The sequence below is a fragment of the Larimichthys crocea genome, chromosome X, assembly GCF_000972845.2.
Source record: "Larimichthys crocea isolate SSNF chromosome X, L_crocea_2.0, whole genome shotgun sequence".
Taxonomy (NCBI): Eukaryota; Metazoa; Chordata; class Actinopteri; family Sciaenidae; genus Larimichthys; species Larimichthys crocea.
In genome coordinates, this window is record NC_040020.1 from 31,151,841 (window position 1) to 31,166,717 (window position 14,877).

General features: G+C 38.8%; 1 protein-coding gene across 1 annotated transcript in view; it reads right to left on the bottom strand.

Moving 5' to 3' along the window:
• The window catches only part of LOC104925305 (protein phosphatase 1 regulatory subunit 29), a 208,862-nt gene extending 194,248 nt beyond the window's left edge, over positions 1 to 14,614 (bottom strand). The window contains exon 1 of the mRNA XM_027282861.1: positions 14,145 to 14,614. The gene's annotated coding sequence lies outside the window, so the exon portion shown is untranslated. The remainder of the gene's footprint in view (positions 1 to 14,144) is intronic.
• Positions 14,615 to 14,877: the final 263 nt, after the last annotated feature.

A 14,877-nucleotide genomic window follows, 5' to 3' on the forward strand; every position in this document is an offset into this window, starting at 1 on the left:
CACCATCTCACTCAAGTTGAGCTCACCGTCTTGACAATTTAGAAATGCTGCCCCTTCTTTCAGAGACAGGTTTGCTGACTGATGTTGAATTAATTACCTCAGAGAACCTCACCTACAGACACAGAAGCCATTTACTGAACCACAGGTCGCTGTGGTTCAGTAAATGTTAGCTTTTCCTTGTGTGGCCATCCACATTAAAATTCTATATGCAGCTATGAAACTGGAATGAGCTTTGGACAAAAACAGAGACAAAAAGGAAGAAAAAAAATGCCCTCAAGCATCAGCGGCACAAGAAATCTAGCTACATCTCTAGCAGTAAATTACTTTTGTACGTGTATGGAACCTGTGGTGTGTACGGAGCAGTGGTGTTGGTTGTTTTACATCCAGTTTTGGTCGCTCTGGGATGAATCAGAGTAAGCCAGTTTAAGATTCTGTCCCATTTTATGCTACTCATTCCTACTAATCAGGATCTCACTCCTTACAGGCTAATATCATAACCAGCAGTGACCACAGTAGTTAACTTCACCATTTTTTTAAAAGGTTGCTTGCATTAAAAATGAAGTTAAATAACTCTGAAAAGCTTGCAAAATCCTATGCAGACATGATGACTATTTAAAACACTCTAATTTCTACTTTGCCATTAAAAATTGTTTTGTTAATAGTTAATTGATAATTATCACGCACCCAGTTCCCCTCAGCTCCTTAAAGCATTTCAACATCTTTCAGCTCATTGGGTTGGATTTATGACTTGCCACTGTACTGCTTTGGTTCAATCTCTCAGCTCTTATAAAACTCATTTTCAGCCACAGCACGCAACTGTTCTGGGTTTTGATTGAATCCACTGCACATCAACTGCTCTTGCTTCAGGTAGTGGAGACCAAATCAGAGGTCAAAGGAAAGTGAATATTCATCATGTGATGACAAACAAGACAAATAAATCTTCATCTCGCTACTTCTTGCTGGATAAACAACCATTTGCTGGCAAATTTATATAAGCAAAAAGGTGATATGTTGCATTTGAGATTGCGGTGCTATCCTCAAGTAACATAACAATCAACAAATACAAGTTTAAGTAATTTGTTTTTCATTTTTTCATCCAAAACCTTAAGAATACAGGCCATTTACATGTGTGAAGGATACACGTTTCCTCTAATAAGCATCGTTTCATATTAAGTAACAGCCAGTTTATCAGTTCATTGATAACAATAATTTGAATTAACACCTTGGCAATCCCAAGAAAACTACATCACAATAAGTTTACATAAATACCTCAATATTGATAATGTGAATCATCACGTAGTGACAAACCAATTATAGACATTCCACTGTTTATTTCACTCCACTAGAAAAGTTCAGAAAAATGTATAATTTTTCTGCTTTGCAATGCTCCAAATCCCTCATTGTTTTCCTCCTTCAGAGGCCTCGAAAAAGGAGAGCCAGACAGGGGACTGGCAGTCTGTCTGAACCCCAGGGGAAGTCTTCACACTCAGGCAAAACTTGGCTAGGTCACCCTCTTGCCTGCACCACTATCCCTGCAAGGCCTCTGGGAAGTATGTTGCAGCTTCTAATGGGCACAGATGGCATGGTGTCATGGACCAAGTAATGTGTGAATATCTAGTTCCACTCTTACATTCCTTCAAAGGAGCAAAGTCAACACTGCAGTGCACCATGATTCGACAGCACAAATGCTAATGCGCTCATGAATGGCTAAACTGCATTCCTGGATATGCTTTTATAATAAGACCTTGAAATCACATAGAAAAATAGTGCCAACCCAACTGTTTAGCTCTTCCACTCTCCCTCCAAACAAACAAACAAACAAAAAAAAACATCAACCCTGCATTTGGCATGAAAGGCTAACCATAACACATAAATAGCTTAATTTATTCGGATGGCTAAACTGAAACAGGAAGTTAATGGGAGATAATGGAAAACCCTACCAACGGCCAGTAGGGTGCAGCAAAAAAACATCACAGATAATCGTTAAAACACATTTCAAACAGGAGACAAAATCACATTTTTTTCGTTAACCCTCCCACTGCCTTTCCAAAATTCAACAAGGATGCTTTGGTTGAATCAAGTTGGATGTCAGAATATTCATGAAACAAGCTGCAATGATGGCAATGTAGCTAATCCCTGGGGACAAAAGCGCCTGTTGAAGTATGTCCACTAAAGCTTGTGCTTGTTTGTACAACTGACAGGCTCATATTGTTTATTCTAAGTGTCTGACAACCTTATGGAAAGGATCCCTACAGAGATGGATCTTTGGTCCAAGACCAAGGATTCCAAAGTCCTTTGAGATTATGGGAAAAGCTTTCGACTGAAACTTGAGCAGATATGAAAACAAAACTTAAACTTCTCCCAGGCTTTGTTACTACATGAAATTCCAGTGTAAACAAGCTGAAGTAATGATTCGTGGTGAGAAATGTACTGTATGTGATAAGAAATAAGAAAATAACTGGAAGAAGAAAAGATCCGATTCACATCTCAGTATGCAGCAACAGCTGTGAATGAGCGGTGTTATTGGTTTGTATATGTCCACCTGTCTAGTTCTGCATTCAGAAAGATAGTCAAGGTGTGTGTGTGTGTGTGTGTGTGTGTGTGTGTGTGTGTGTGTGTGTGAATGCCGCAAACCTTTCTGTCGCTCTACATCTACCTGCCTGCCAGATGCCTGCTAACAAGGACCTAGCTCCTCACAGGCTAATACTCTACCTGCCCATCATACACAAGCCCACACGCACACACACACACATACGCACGGCATACAAAGTAGGCAACGGCTTGGCTGCTTCACAGACCAGTGCAGGACAGACTAATCAGTGTGACTCACACATCGCTGTGTGCCCGAGACCTGGCCTCATGCTTAATGCAGGATGTCAGGAAGTACACACACACACACACACACACACACACACACAAGCATGGAGGTGGAACCTATTCTGTATTCGGTGAGTGTGCTTGTCTTAGTGTCACTAACATTGACCGTCTATGGCTCTGAATTTGTCTCTATCAATTATATACCTGAGATAAGATCATGACAGCTCTGTGTGTTGGGTGTTGTTGTTGTGTTAGTGTGTGTGCTTATGTGTTGTCCATGTCAAAACAGTGTAAATGTCAGACGGCAGCTAGTATCCTCTAAAAAGGAAAGACTAATCAAACGAAGAGGGAGGGAAAAGAAAGAGACAAAGAGGGGAAAGGAAAGGTGGCCAAAACTGAAATGGAGAGAGTAGAAGCGAGTAAAGTAAATAATGCCCCGTCTTTGCCAAAGAAATGCCCTTTATTAAATGACAGATATTTAAGACATCATTAAGTTATACGTCTCATAAAATATTTAATCGAATGACTCCCTGGGGGTGAAAATAACTGCAAATCCCATTGAGAATCCAACACTCCAGTCTGTAATACTGTGCAGCATTCAGCCACATTCACAGCTCCATGTTGTTGATCCCCAATAGCTCTTGTGGATATTTCCATGTAAAGTGTCAATTTTATCTGCTCAGCATGAAACTGAGACTGAAAGCCAAAGTAAACAACTGGTCTGGTGGTGAAGACAGTTGGACATCCAGCAGCTTAGAACCATATATATATATATAATATATAGATATGATATATAGTATAGATATATATTTAAAATATATATATATATATATATATATAAATGCCAGCAAATGTTTGCTTAGATTTGATAGGTGCAGAGAAAGAGAACTTAACTTTGTCTTATTTCTACCTGATGTAGAAGGATGCAAGTTAAAAAGCAAAAAACTATATTTACACATTCAACGAAACCCAAGGTGAGCCCATACCTAATGTTGAAAACAGTTTTCCAAGCTTTAATTGTCCTCATCGCGCTTGAAAAGTACACACAGTGGAGACAAGTTAGCAGCACAGTGTCATCTATTACAAGATGTAGTCTTTTTGCAGGTATACAGTCAGGACAATTACCGGAGCCCAAAGAAGCAAAAGAAAAGGGAAACTGGACGAGCAACAAGCAAATCTAGTAAGAACTGGTAACAGGGATGTTTGATATGGAGAGAACTAGAGCTTAGAATGACCTTCTCATACAGGATGAGTTTACTTAAAACCACAGCTTAAAAAAGGTCCTCTGTGTATATTTAGGATAATATTTATTTATTTACAATGTAAGATCTTAACTACTCTATTTGATGTTAGTCTGATGAAGTGCAAAGACATTTTCCATATCACATTAGTCATTACAACTCAACAGCACATCAAGTTCTGTTGCTGTGAGATTGTGATTTGATCATAGTTCACTTCCTGCAGTGCCAAATTTGTAAAATCACCATATGCCTATATTCTCTCTGTTTGTCTCACAAACATTCCACCAGATATGAAAAGATTATCCTCCTTACTGAAGGCAGATTTTCTACATCAGTCTCCAACAGTTTGTGTGTCAGAGAACAGAACTGAAATAATCTGGAAGATTCACATGCAGAAGTTTGAAACGTTCATTTAATGAATTTTATGAAAGACATTTGGTGTAGTCAGATGTCATACAAGCGACAGATTTGATCCTTGTGTGGGCCGACAGGTTCATTCTTATTAAAGCAATGATAAATGTAATAAACCTCTACAAATGATGATAATAAATTCCTCCAAAAAATGTTGTTGTTGGACCACAGTTTTTTTTTTCTTTTTCTGGAAGAAAAATCCACTATGAAACACTTTTGTTGTTGTTCAGAAGGGTTTGAAAAATCTTAAAGTATAAATGATCAGAAATAAAACTGAAAACTCGACATCAGGTATTTCAGCTGTTCAACATTCTGACAGAACATACTCTCCTTTCAAATGCCAAGTGTGGCTTCCGCAGAGCCGAAAGCTTCACTCCTCTCAGTTGATTTTCATGTGTGCGTCTCTGGCAGGTACAGATGAGTTAGCAGACCAATAATAAAGTGTTTAGCACCGTATATTTAGCAAGCCGCACACTGCTGAGCACACGCTCCTGCTGAATATGAATTCAGGAGCAACAAATTTGCTATCTTGCAATACTGAGAAAACATGTCAGTACTTGGATATTTATTTTCTGTGTGTGTGTGTGTGTGTGTGTGTGTGTGTGTGTGTGTGTACTTTCACTTCATTTAGGCTAGGGCACAGCTGCAAAGAATACAAAATTTTACTTCAGTTCTTAAGTCTCCTCATTACCCATCCCTCACACGCACACGCACACACACACACACACACACACACGTATGTATGTATGAAACTACCAAGTTAGTTCTCCAACTAAACGACCCAAACTGCATACACGCATAGAGAGATGCACATTTCAACTGTCAGCTACATCTGCCGGAGCACAAGGCCCCCTCAACCAGGGTATCAGCCATTGCTATGGTTTATTTATATCTGTGACTTGGCAAGGATTCACATACACATTTAACCGGAGCATGCAGCCGTTCAGACGCACTTATACGCAAACACACAGAGTTGCAGCAATGCAGCCAGTCACACACTCACTTGGAAACACAAAAGAGCATAGGTACAAACAAAAGAAACACTCACACGGTCTGAGACAAAGCCATGATTGTTGTCAAAGGTTTTACTCCTGCTCATTTATCATACACATTTCCCGCACACTGCTAGAATATCTGTCTTTAGGTGGCACCGCGACCCTGATTTTGCTACAAACCAGAATTAGGGCTGACTGAAGTGGTGAGTATGAAGAGGAGGGAGCAGTAAGATTTAATCTGATCAGACAGAGATTTCTGTTTTCCTCATCATAAATGTATCAACCTCACAAACACACACAGACACACATACCCTACATATCTTTCCCACGCACAGCCTTGAATAATTAAAACAGCATTTAAAGAGAATGTTTGTGGAAAGTGGCCGTGAAAATGCTCTTCTGCCTGGGCTCTGTCCTTGTTTGTTTCCTAATGGAAACTTCGAGAAGACTTTGGCTCTCAGGCCAAATAAATGCATGTGAACATTTACTTTTCAGGCATTTCACTAATGCTTTTACCTACAGGGTTGTTCAATATCTGAACAGGCAGGGGTGCCCACTTTCGTAAAAGAACACCCAAGGATTTGAAAATAAGACCTATTCATTGAAAAACTGCTGGATTCCACTTAGTCCGTGTGTCTGAAGGGGCCATTTGAATGTCATGGTTTGTTTACAACAGTATTTTACAACAGTAAACTTATCTTTTGGATTAAAATACCACCAGTGTTTTTTTGTTGTTGTTTTTTTGCATATTTTAGCCTACACCTTTAATTTACTTCAAAGCTAAGCATTTCACAAGCCATACTACAGTGTTTCATGTATTTCATGTTTAGTGTTTCCTATTTTATTTTGTATTCTCCCTTATCTTTGTGCCTGTAACTTTACTTCCTGCCTTTGTTGTCTGAATCAAAATGTCCATCCTCTGGACTGAGGGCAGACTTCTATTTACTGTGATTTGTACACCGTCATCACATCTGGATTGCGAGGGCACGAGACTGCAAGGCCACGAGATGCTGACAGACAGGCCTCAAGTCTGTTGAATTCATTGCTGTGGAAATGTTTGAGCCAATAGTCATGTTTCTGTATCATGATGCGGTTCAATGTTATTTCTTGACTACATAACTCAAGTAGTGTTTTCATAAAGTAACGGTTTGACTCATAATAATGATTCATAATAGGTTCCTTTTGTTTTCCGTTTTTATTCTGCAAGTGGAAAAACTACACCATCACATCCATATTGCAATGACTCATGGATAATTACATCAGTGAAATCTGGTGAAGTCTGAACCCCAAGTGGACTGTAGAAGTCTGCAGAAAATGCACTTGAGTCCTCTTGTGGACTGGATGAATTGTGGGTTTGGACAACTCTAAGCAATGTCCAGTAAGGACTGTAGACATTTGGATTCAGCCTCCATTGTTTCAATGTGTTTCCTCATGTTTTGTTTTCTGGATATTTTGGGATTTTTGCCTTGCTTTACTGAACCTAGTCTACCATTTGGACTTTTATTTCTCGCCTGCTCCTTACTGGATTTGTTTGCGAGTTTGAACTGCCTCACCTGGTTTTGACCTGAACTTGCTTGACATCCATAAGCTTTGTTTATTGTCTCTTCTGTAATTAAATAATTTGAACTGCTCAAGCTCTGCCACTGATCATCTGTATTTGGTCCCTTTCTCATACATTTCTGCAACCCTACTTATCATACTGTGGCAAGTCATTATTGGAAAATTGCATATTCTATATTCCCCAATTGTTTTTATAGTCAGAACTTTTGTGATTAAGTCTGAAGAAGTCCACAAAATAAATATTTGATGAGCTGCTTCTGTGAAAAAGTTTGACATGGCAGAATGTAACATTTGCAAGTCTGCCAAACAATTGGCTCCATCTGCCTCTGAAATGGCAGAGGGGATGGACACAGCTAGAAATTGAAACATTTTCCTTCCATACATACATTTTTGATAAACTTAGGTCATCAGTATAAGAAAATGCTAGGCAAACTTTTTAAATTAATCGGTTTAAACTGGATTACCAGCCTATAATGCAACATTGACAAGAATTAATGCAACAAAAAGTCACTGTATTGGATTATGGTGACCACTAAGAGCCTACTAATAGATTATAATTCATAATATATGGGGAAATGGAAGCTAATGCTGCCTGGAATTGTGGGGAAATACATCAACTATTCTTTAATACTGTACTTTGTGACTGTTTTCATAATGGCTAAGAAACTATTAAAGAAATTGGTTTGACTTGCCTCTAAAACCTCCATCACAGGATTGGCATAGCAACCGCACCTATTAGACACTAGGTTACAAAACATATCACAAATCTATAATAGAACGGACAAAATCTGAGTGAGAGTAAATAATCGGCAAAGTAGATGCAATCAGAAAGTAATTCGAATATAACCAAACTGTGTAAATAACAGCACTCAGTATACCATGTATACTGGTACATGGTCATGTCATCATGGCCTGCAACTGTATAGTTAGCCTATACATATATTTGTAGTTACTGTGCAAAGCTAAAACTTTAATTCTGGGTGTTTCAGTTCACTTTCAAGAGGAGCATTTTTTTTAAAGCAGGTTTTCATGTCTTCCCTGTTCACGCTCTGACTGGCCACATCTGTGGCTGCACGTCTCGTGGCTGAGAGCGTGTCGCTGGATTTCAGCACCATGGACAGATGTCTGCAAAGCTGAGCTCATCTGGCCGTGAAGATTTTCAGCACCTCGGACAGAGACACATTCACACTCTGTTGTGAACGCTCCAGATCTCTGGGAAACTTTTCAAAACATCAGCCTTCATTTATTCATACTCTCTCCCAACTTACTCTTTTTCTTAAGGGTCTTGGGCAGCTAAAGCCTATTTGGTGAAATTCAGGGAGACACTTTGGACAGGCCACCAGTCCATCACAGTGCTACCACAGACATGCAGACTTTCGCCATCATCCCTGTGGGCAGTCTCAATTCCACCTGAGCTGGAGTGTGGTTGGACTGTGGGTGGAAACCAGGGCATCTATGAGTGAAATATACTGACTCCATATAGACTAGCCTAGAAATTTTACATCGGGCCTGTGCTAACCACTGCCTGGCTTTGAATGTCGTCACATGACCAAAATGGCCTCATATTATTTGGCTTTGTGGTTCTCAACCTGCGATTTATCCTCAAAGATAAGATTTTTCTAATGACTAATGCTGTACCGTGCTCACCCTTTACATATATTCTAGACAGTATGTTGTTAGTTACACATTTTGTTTTCCCTTGCTAAAAATCGAGATTTTCTATCAGCCAGCCAGGCTGAGAGCTCTTTACACATTATGATTGCACATGCCAGAAACTGTGTATGCAAAAGACACTTAACATCTAATATTTTATTTATTCTCTAAATATCTCCTTTCCTGAAATAAAAAGAAGATTAGAGAATGACATACCTGCAGACCCCCAAAGTGAATCTGTTTGACCATGAAACAGTCCGCAGATGGCTACAAACCTCTCCAAAACTCCACAGACTAAATTCAAATAGCCTTGAGCTATTTTTCACAAACATGCCAGCTCGCTGACTCACTAAACTTGTTATTTTGTGCATGGACAGCAACACATACACCCAAACAAATCACTGTCTTAAGGTCTTGCTTCAGGAATGAGCCACTTTCATTGCATGACATGAAATAATAAAATAAAAGCCACCTGTTTTCAAAGACAAAATATATAATCAAAATACAAAAAACAATGATTACTACTCAACCATCTCCTCTGTTGTGATGCACATCAGACTGCAGGAAAACTAAACTGTAGGCCGAAGTTTAACTGCCTAGGGCACTTTCTTTCTTTTGCTGTGTCTTTCGTCTCCCTGCAGCACTGTTGTGTTCAAAGCACAGACCTGCTGACTGACTTCAGCTTGCCTTGATCCTTGTTCAGCACCACGGACAGCTACATAAAAGAATATAATAAACTCCACTGGCCTCTGGGTGTTTCAACACGATTTAATCCTTCACTCATCTGCAGCATAACAAATACAACTGATCCTGTCTTCTTTCTATGACCATCCCTTTGCACAAGATCCCTCAGTGTTGTGTTCTTGTTTTTTTACGCGTTTTAGGGGAAAAAGGAGACAAAGTCTTAAAATCAGAACAATCCTGACTGAAGGAAAGAAAGAAATATTTATCTAATAATCCAGTAAGCCCTTGGTTACATGCCTGATGATGGCTTTAAAATTAATTTGCCTTATTTCCCATGCCTTTGGTTTTATTAGCTTTTGGTGTCAATTGATTTCTGTTCATTTATGTTTCTGGTTTTAATATTGATTGTGTGCTTTGTTCAGATATTGGAGGATGATGTAACCCCTTTTTTCTGCTTTGTTCACACTGCACCTGTTAGATCCTTTATCAATGATGGTGATGAAAACTAAAGGTTTACAGCCATGCTAGTGGGTCTGATGTATGCTTTAAACTAAATGCTCACACTCACAATGTTAACAAGCTGATGTTGGCAGCTGTGTTTTCAGTGTTCATCATCCACACAGCTGAAACTGATGGACGAATGTCATTAGTTTTAGTTCATTTAAAAAAAAAAATCATAATCCAAATTATTGGACAAATTAACCTAATGATAGTGCTGATCAAAAGTCAGGAGAGCACCAAAGTTATTTTCAACTTAGAGGGAATGTGATGTGTTTACCAGTTTACCAACAGTTCTTGAGATAAATCACCCACTGATCTAAATGAAAAGTCAGAAGGATCACCAAATTCAAGATGGTTCATCCTCTTGGAACTATGAACATCTGTACAAAAGTTTAGACAGTTTATCAAATAGTTGTTGAGATATTTCAGTGGGATTTTAGTAGACTTATAATACATGACACAATATATAGCAATGTCCAATGTTCACATGGTCTACATTCATTCAAACAAAGAGTTGAAAAATATAATATATTCTACACTCCAGCACATGACATGATATAATGTATGCAGACTGTCCTTGATGACCTGCATTAATTTTTGCAGACCACAGACTGTCTGTTAATTTCACAAAGAATATCTAAATCTAAATCTATCAGTCTCTTTTCTCTATGAGAGCTGATAAGATATCACAAAGATGGAGGTTAAGTGTTGTGAGTCATTCTCAGAATATTGATCTAATCTGTCTCCTTGAATTGAATTTACCACCCATTCTGCATTTTAGGGTGACCTAAATATGTGCAGATGTTTCAAATTCCCGCAGAGAGTCATTTGAAAGTATTGGGTTTATTAGGGTTGCATAAAGAAAAAGGAAACACTAGCAACTCATTGTAGCTACAATAAAGTAGCTGATGAGAACTTCTCTCCTACTCACTGTAAATGTTGGATGATTTTCAGCCTGCGCAGATCATTGATGTCAGGGATGATTACGACTTGGCTTCTACTCAAACTCACTGATGGATTGTGATAGACTATTTTACCCACTGCTCAGCTAAATTACTGATTGGCACCTAGAGGAACGAGATGTGGTGGAATATCACTTCCTAAATGGAGCCAGTTTGCTGATTGCCAAAAACTGTGATGAAGCCTCATCCAGAATATAGGCTACTGTGGATTTTAGCAAACAAAGCGTGGAAGATGGCCAGATGAACTGCAATCAGAAAAAATGATTCTGTATTTCTATGTGTGTGCTTGTTCATACATATGCCACACACTGGAGTTTGAATTCAACAAACATTAGAGGCAGAGCTTGTCTGGAGGTAGAGATAAGCTCACTCAGTTAAACCTCAGTGGGTGGAGCCAAACAACAATTCCCCTGGTTAAGTATACTGAAGCCTTCTGAAAACAGAATGAGCTAAGAAAGCACATAAAAAAATATATTTTCTGGGTTATCATTTGGAACAAAAGCAGAGGAGCTAAAGCCCACTCCTTCCAAATCTCAACAACACACTGTGCAGACCTGAGCATCAAGTTGATTCATCCATTCAGTGGTAAGCATGCAAACTGGTGCTGTACCCTGTGGAGTTTGACCTTAACTCCACCACTCCACTCAACTTTTCCAGAGCTTTCAACTGAAACTTTATCACCAGAAAGACTTTACTGTACCATCATCACTGACCTACATTAACTATGTTCACATCTCCATTACCTCTATGACCAAACTCTTCCAGAAAAAAAAACAAGAAGTGAGTTAGGTTTATGTTGTATGGTTTTTCAAGGCCCATACAACAAAGCCAGTGTAAATGCTCCTACCTGGATACATAAAGAATGTTAAATATATAGGAGTAGTTACTTTTTGCCTTTTAGTTTTGACTTAGGTGTTATTTTACTAGCAAAAGTGTCAGGTTCCAGGTCAGACTTGCTGTTGTGTACAGCTTCAGGCTCAGGTCACATTCAGGTCTGGGTATTTTCAAATGCAATTTATGAAGAAATGTCTCCCTTCTGCTCTCTCTTTCTCTCTTTCTCTGGCTGCCTTAATGACCTGTGTCTATTTGTAACATATGTTGCAGCAGGAAAGACAGAAAATGCTATTTGTTGCATTAGATAAGGTGTTAACTGCAGGTCGGCAATCAATAAAATGAGGCAGAAATCCCAAATGATTCGAGGAAGCCTTCATTAGTGTGTATCCTGACCTTATATGACCTGTGGTATGACGTGTACATACTATACAACTTTGTTTGTATTTCAGTTTGAGAATAGATTTAGAGGTTTACCAGCTTTATTCATCTGCTACCAAAAGTCAAATTCAGATTTGATACTGACCAACAGCTGAGGCAGATGGTTTATTATTATGAGATCCTTTAGTGCCATGAATGGGTTAGTTGGCGGAAATGTACGTATTGTTACTGCCACTAAAGATGTAACAGCAATAGCTTATTGGCTATTTGAGGCCTGTTGTTTTTTTGTGCAGGTGGGCATCTAAGAAAGTTTGTGTGCCAAGTATATACAAGGAATATCTAAAGTATAATGCTGGTTCAGGTCTGAGTGTGGGTCACATATGACCTAATCTTTGGTCCCAGTGTTGAGCTTGTCCAGACCTCTACCTATAGTTGTGTTCTAGTCTATCACAGTCTCTGCAGGGTTTAACACTGTGACTGGTAACTGTTGGTAAATGTGTGAACACTTCGTTGCATGGCACCATTTTGTGTCAAAGTATCACAGTGGCAACCCACGGTGAGGAGGACCATTTCTGCTATCTAAGCTTTAGCGAGAAAATCAGTGGGCAAAAAAAGTGGAAACCAGGCACCACGTTGAGCCTAACTACCACAGTGGCAGTCCTACCAGTCGGTTTGGCTGAGAAACTGGAGGAAAAGCAGCAGAAACAAGGCACCATTTTGTGTTCATCAAAGCAGTAGTTTATTAAGTACTGAGATAATTGAGATAATTTAGCTCACTGCTACGAAATGGAAAAAAATGGAGGGGAAAAAAGTACATAAACCATCTCACGTTGCAATAATGCAAGAGATCCACATAGAAGCTGACAAAATGTTACAATTTAAGCATGATTCTTTTGTAAATCGAAAGTTTTCAGTTTATTAAGTTCAGCTAGTCTTGTGTCAGTGAAGCCATGTAGATATAAATTTAAAAAAAAACAGTGTTTATCATGTCTGAAAAATAAACTATTTAAAAAAAAGAAAGTGTAATTTGTTAATGACCCCCACACATTAATATGAATTTCACCTTTATGAGTTCATTCAGCATCTGGTTTTGTTTTAACCACCATATTGCTGTAACAGCAATCTCCCTACACTCGAAATACTGTACAGTATACTGATGAGTGGTCCGATCTCAGAAAGAAAATCCCCATTTTCAAATATTGTTTGACAATCGTTGACCTGGGATTGTCGGGTTTTATTTTTTTTTTCATTACATTTAAAAAAAAAAATTTCAATATAAATCAGCTTGTTTCAAAACTTTTTGAGTGTCGGTGTCTTAAAACAAGACACAGTAAGCAGAAGAATCAAGATTTACACAGGATAGAAGGAAATTTGTACTGGAAACAGGCAGGAGTTATATCACATTACCTTCTTTTGACAAATGCTTTTGTGCAAGCTGACATTTCTTTACATCATGAGTGAATATGACTTGCTAATACCGGCTGTTCACCTAGAATAGAACAGAGGACTTATGGGACTCACTAATGAACAAAAATGACAAACGATAAACAAATAACTGAGGTTTAAATAAAATAGCTGCTGTGCAAAACTAAAGACTTTTTCACTTCATCATTGAACTCATCTTTAGCTCTCACACATCATTTTCTGTCTCGATCGACAGCTCTGTCAGATAATTTCGCTATAAAAAGCAGTTTTCATTCTCGTGTGTCAGTTCCCAGTGGAGGACAGACTTCAGCTTATTTTCAGATGATGGATTTGGCTTTTAAGTAAATGACAGGAGACTGTTTTGGTCTGATAAACATGCTGCACTCACTCTTGATAAGTAGCTGGAATGAAAGTAAGGCTTCATACATTTCAAATTGGAGGTAAAAAAAAAAAACATACAACTGAAAATGGGGTTTAAAAATAGAATAATTGTTGATTTGTAGGAGAAAATGTTGCATGAAATATTATATCTGTGCCGGTGAGACTGATGACTGCTGAATCAGCATAAAGCAAGACACTATAAATTTCACACACAGGTTTGAATGGTTAGATAATAGACACACTATATTGTAGCGCCGCAAAGTCAGAACCACATTTCTACACACCTTTCCATTGAAACTCACCTCGATTCATGGCTTCCTCACCGGTGAGGGAAAAAAAGAAGAAGGAGAGTCCATGAGGAAAAGAGTGTCCGTGACTTTAAACGTGTGGTGTATTCAGGGTTATAGCCGGATTCAGGATTAAATCCTCGTGGTTGGAGTCCCGTCGGCACGATTTGTCTGTTGGATGTTCATTCCCCGGTCGGATCAGCTGGCTCAGTGTCGAGTGTCGGGAGACGCCGGTTCCAGCGGAGCAAAAGTCTGATTGACAAACTAACTTTAAAAGCCTCGGTGCCGTGAGTATCCGGTTTGCATTTTTGTTTTGTTTTTTTGTGTTTTGGTTGCTGCACCGCGACGAGAAACGCTGGTTATTTTGAGTTTATTTCCTTATTTTGTGTTGGGGTCCGCAGGGTTTTGAGTTGTTTTGTGGTGGCGCATGAACTGGACTGATCTGTTCTATTGTGGAATACTGGAACGGAGTTTCCCAAATTGAATTGAACTTTTCTGCACTGGACTATACGGAAGCCCTAAAAGGCCATACATACATAGATTTTATTCCACCCGTTTTCCCGTGATAATTATGATAAAATACGAGATAATTGATTTGAGATCTCGAGAAAACAAAACGATAGTCTATTAAATCAAGTGCGCCCGTATTACAGAATGTATGGCAAATGTAGTCCATGATACAGAGCGAGCAAACCTATTACGCCACTGTAAAATCCCTTTGATTCATAATTTCTGACAAAGGTTGATA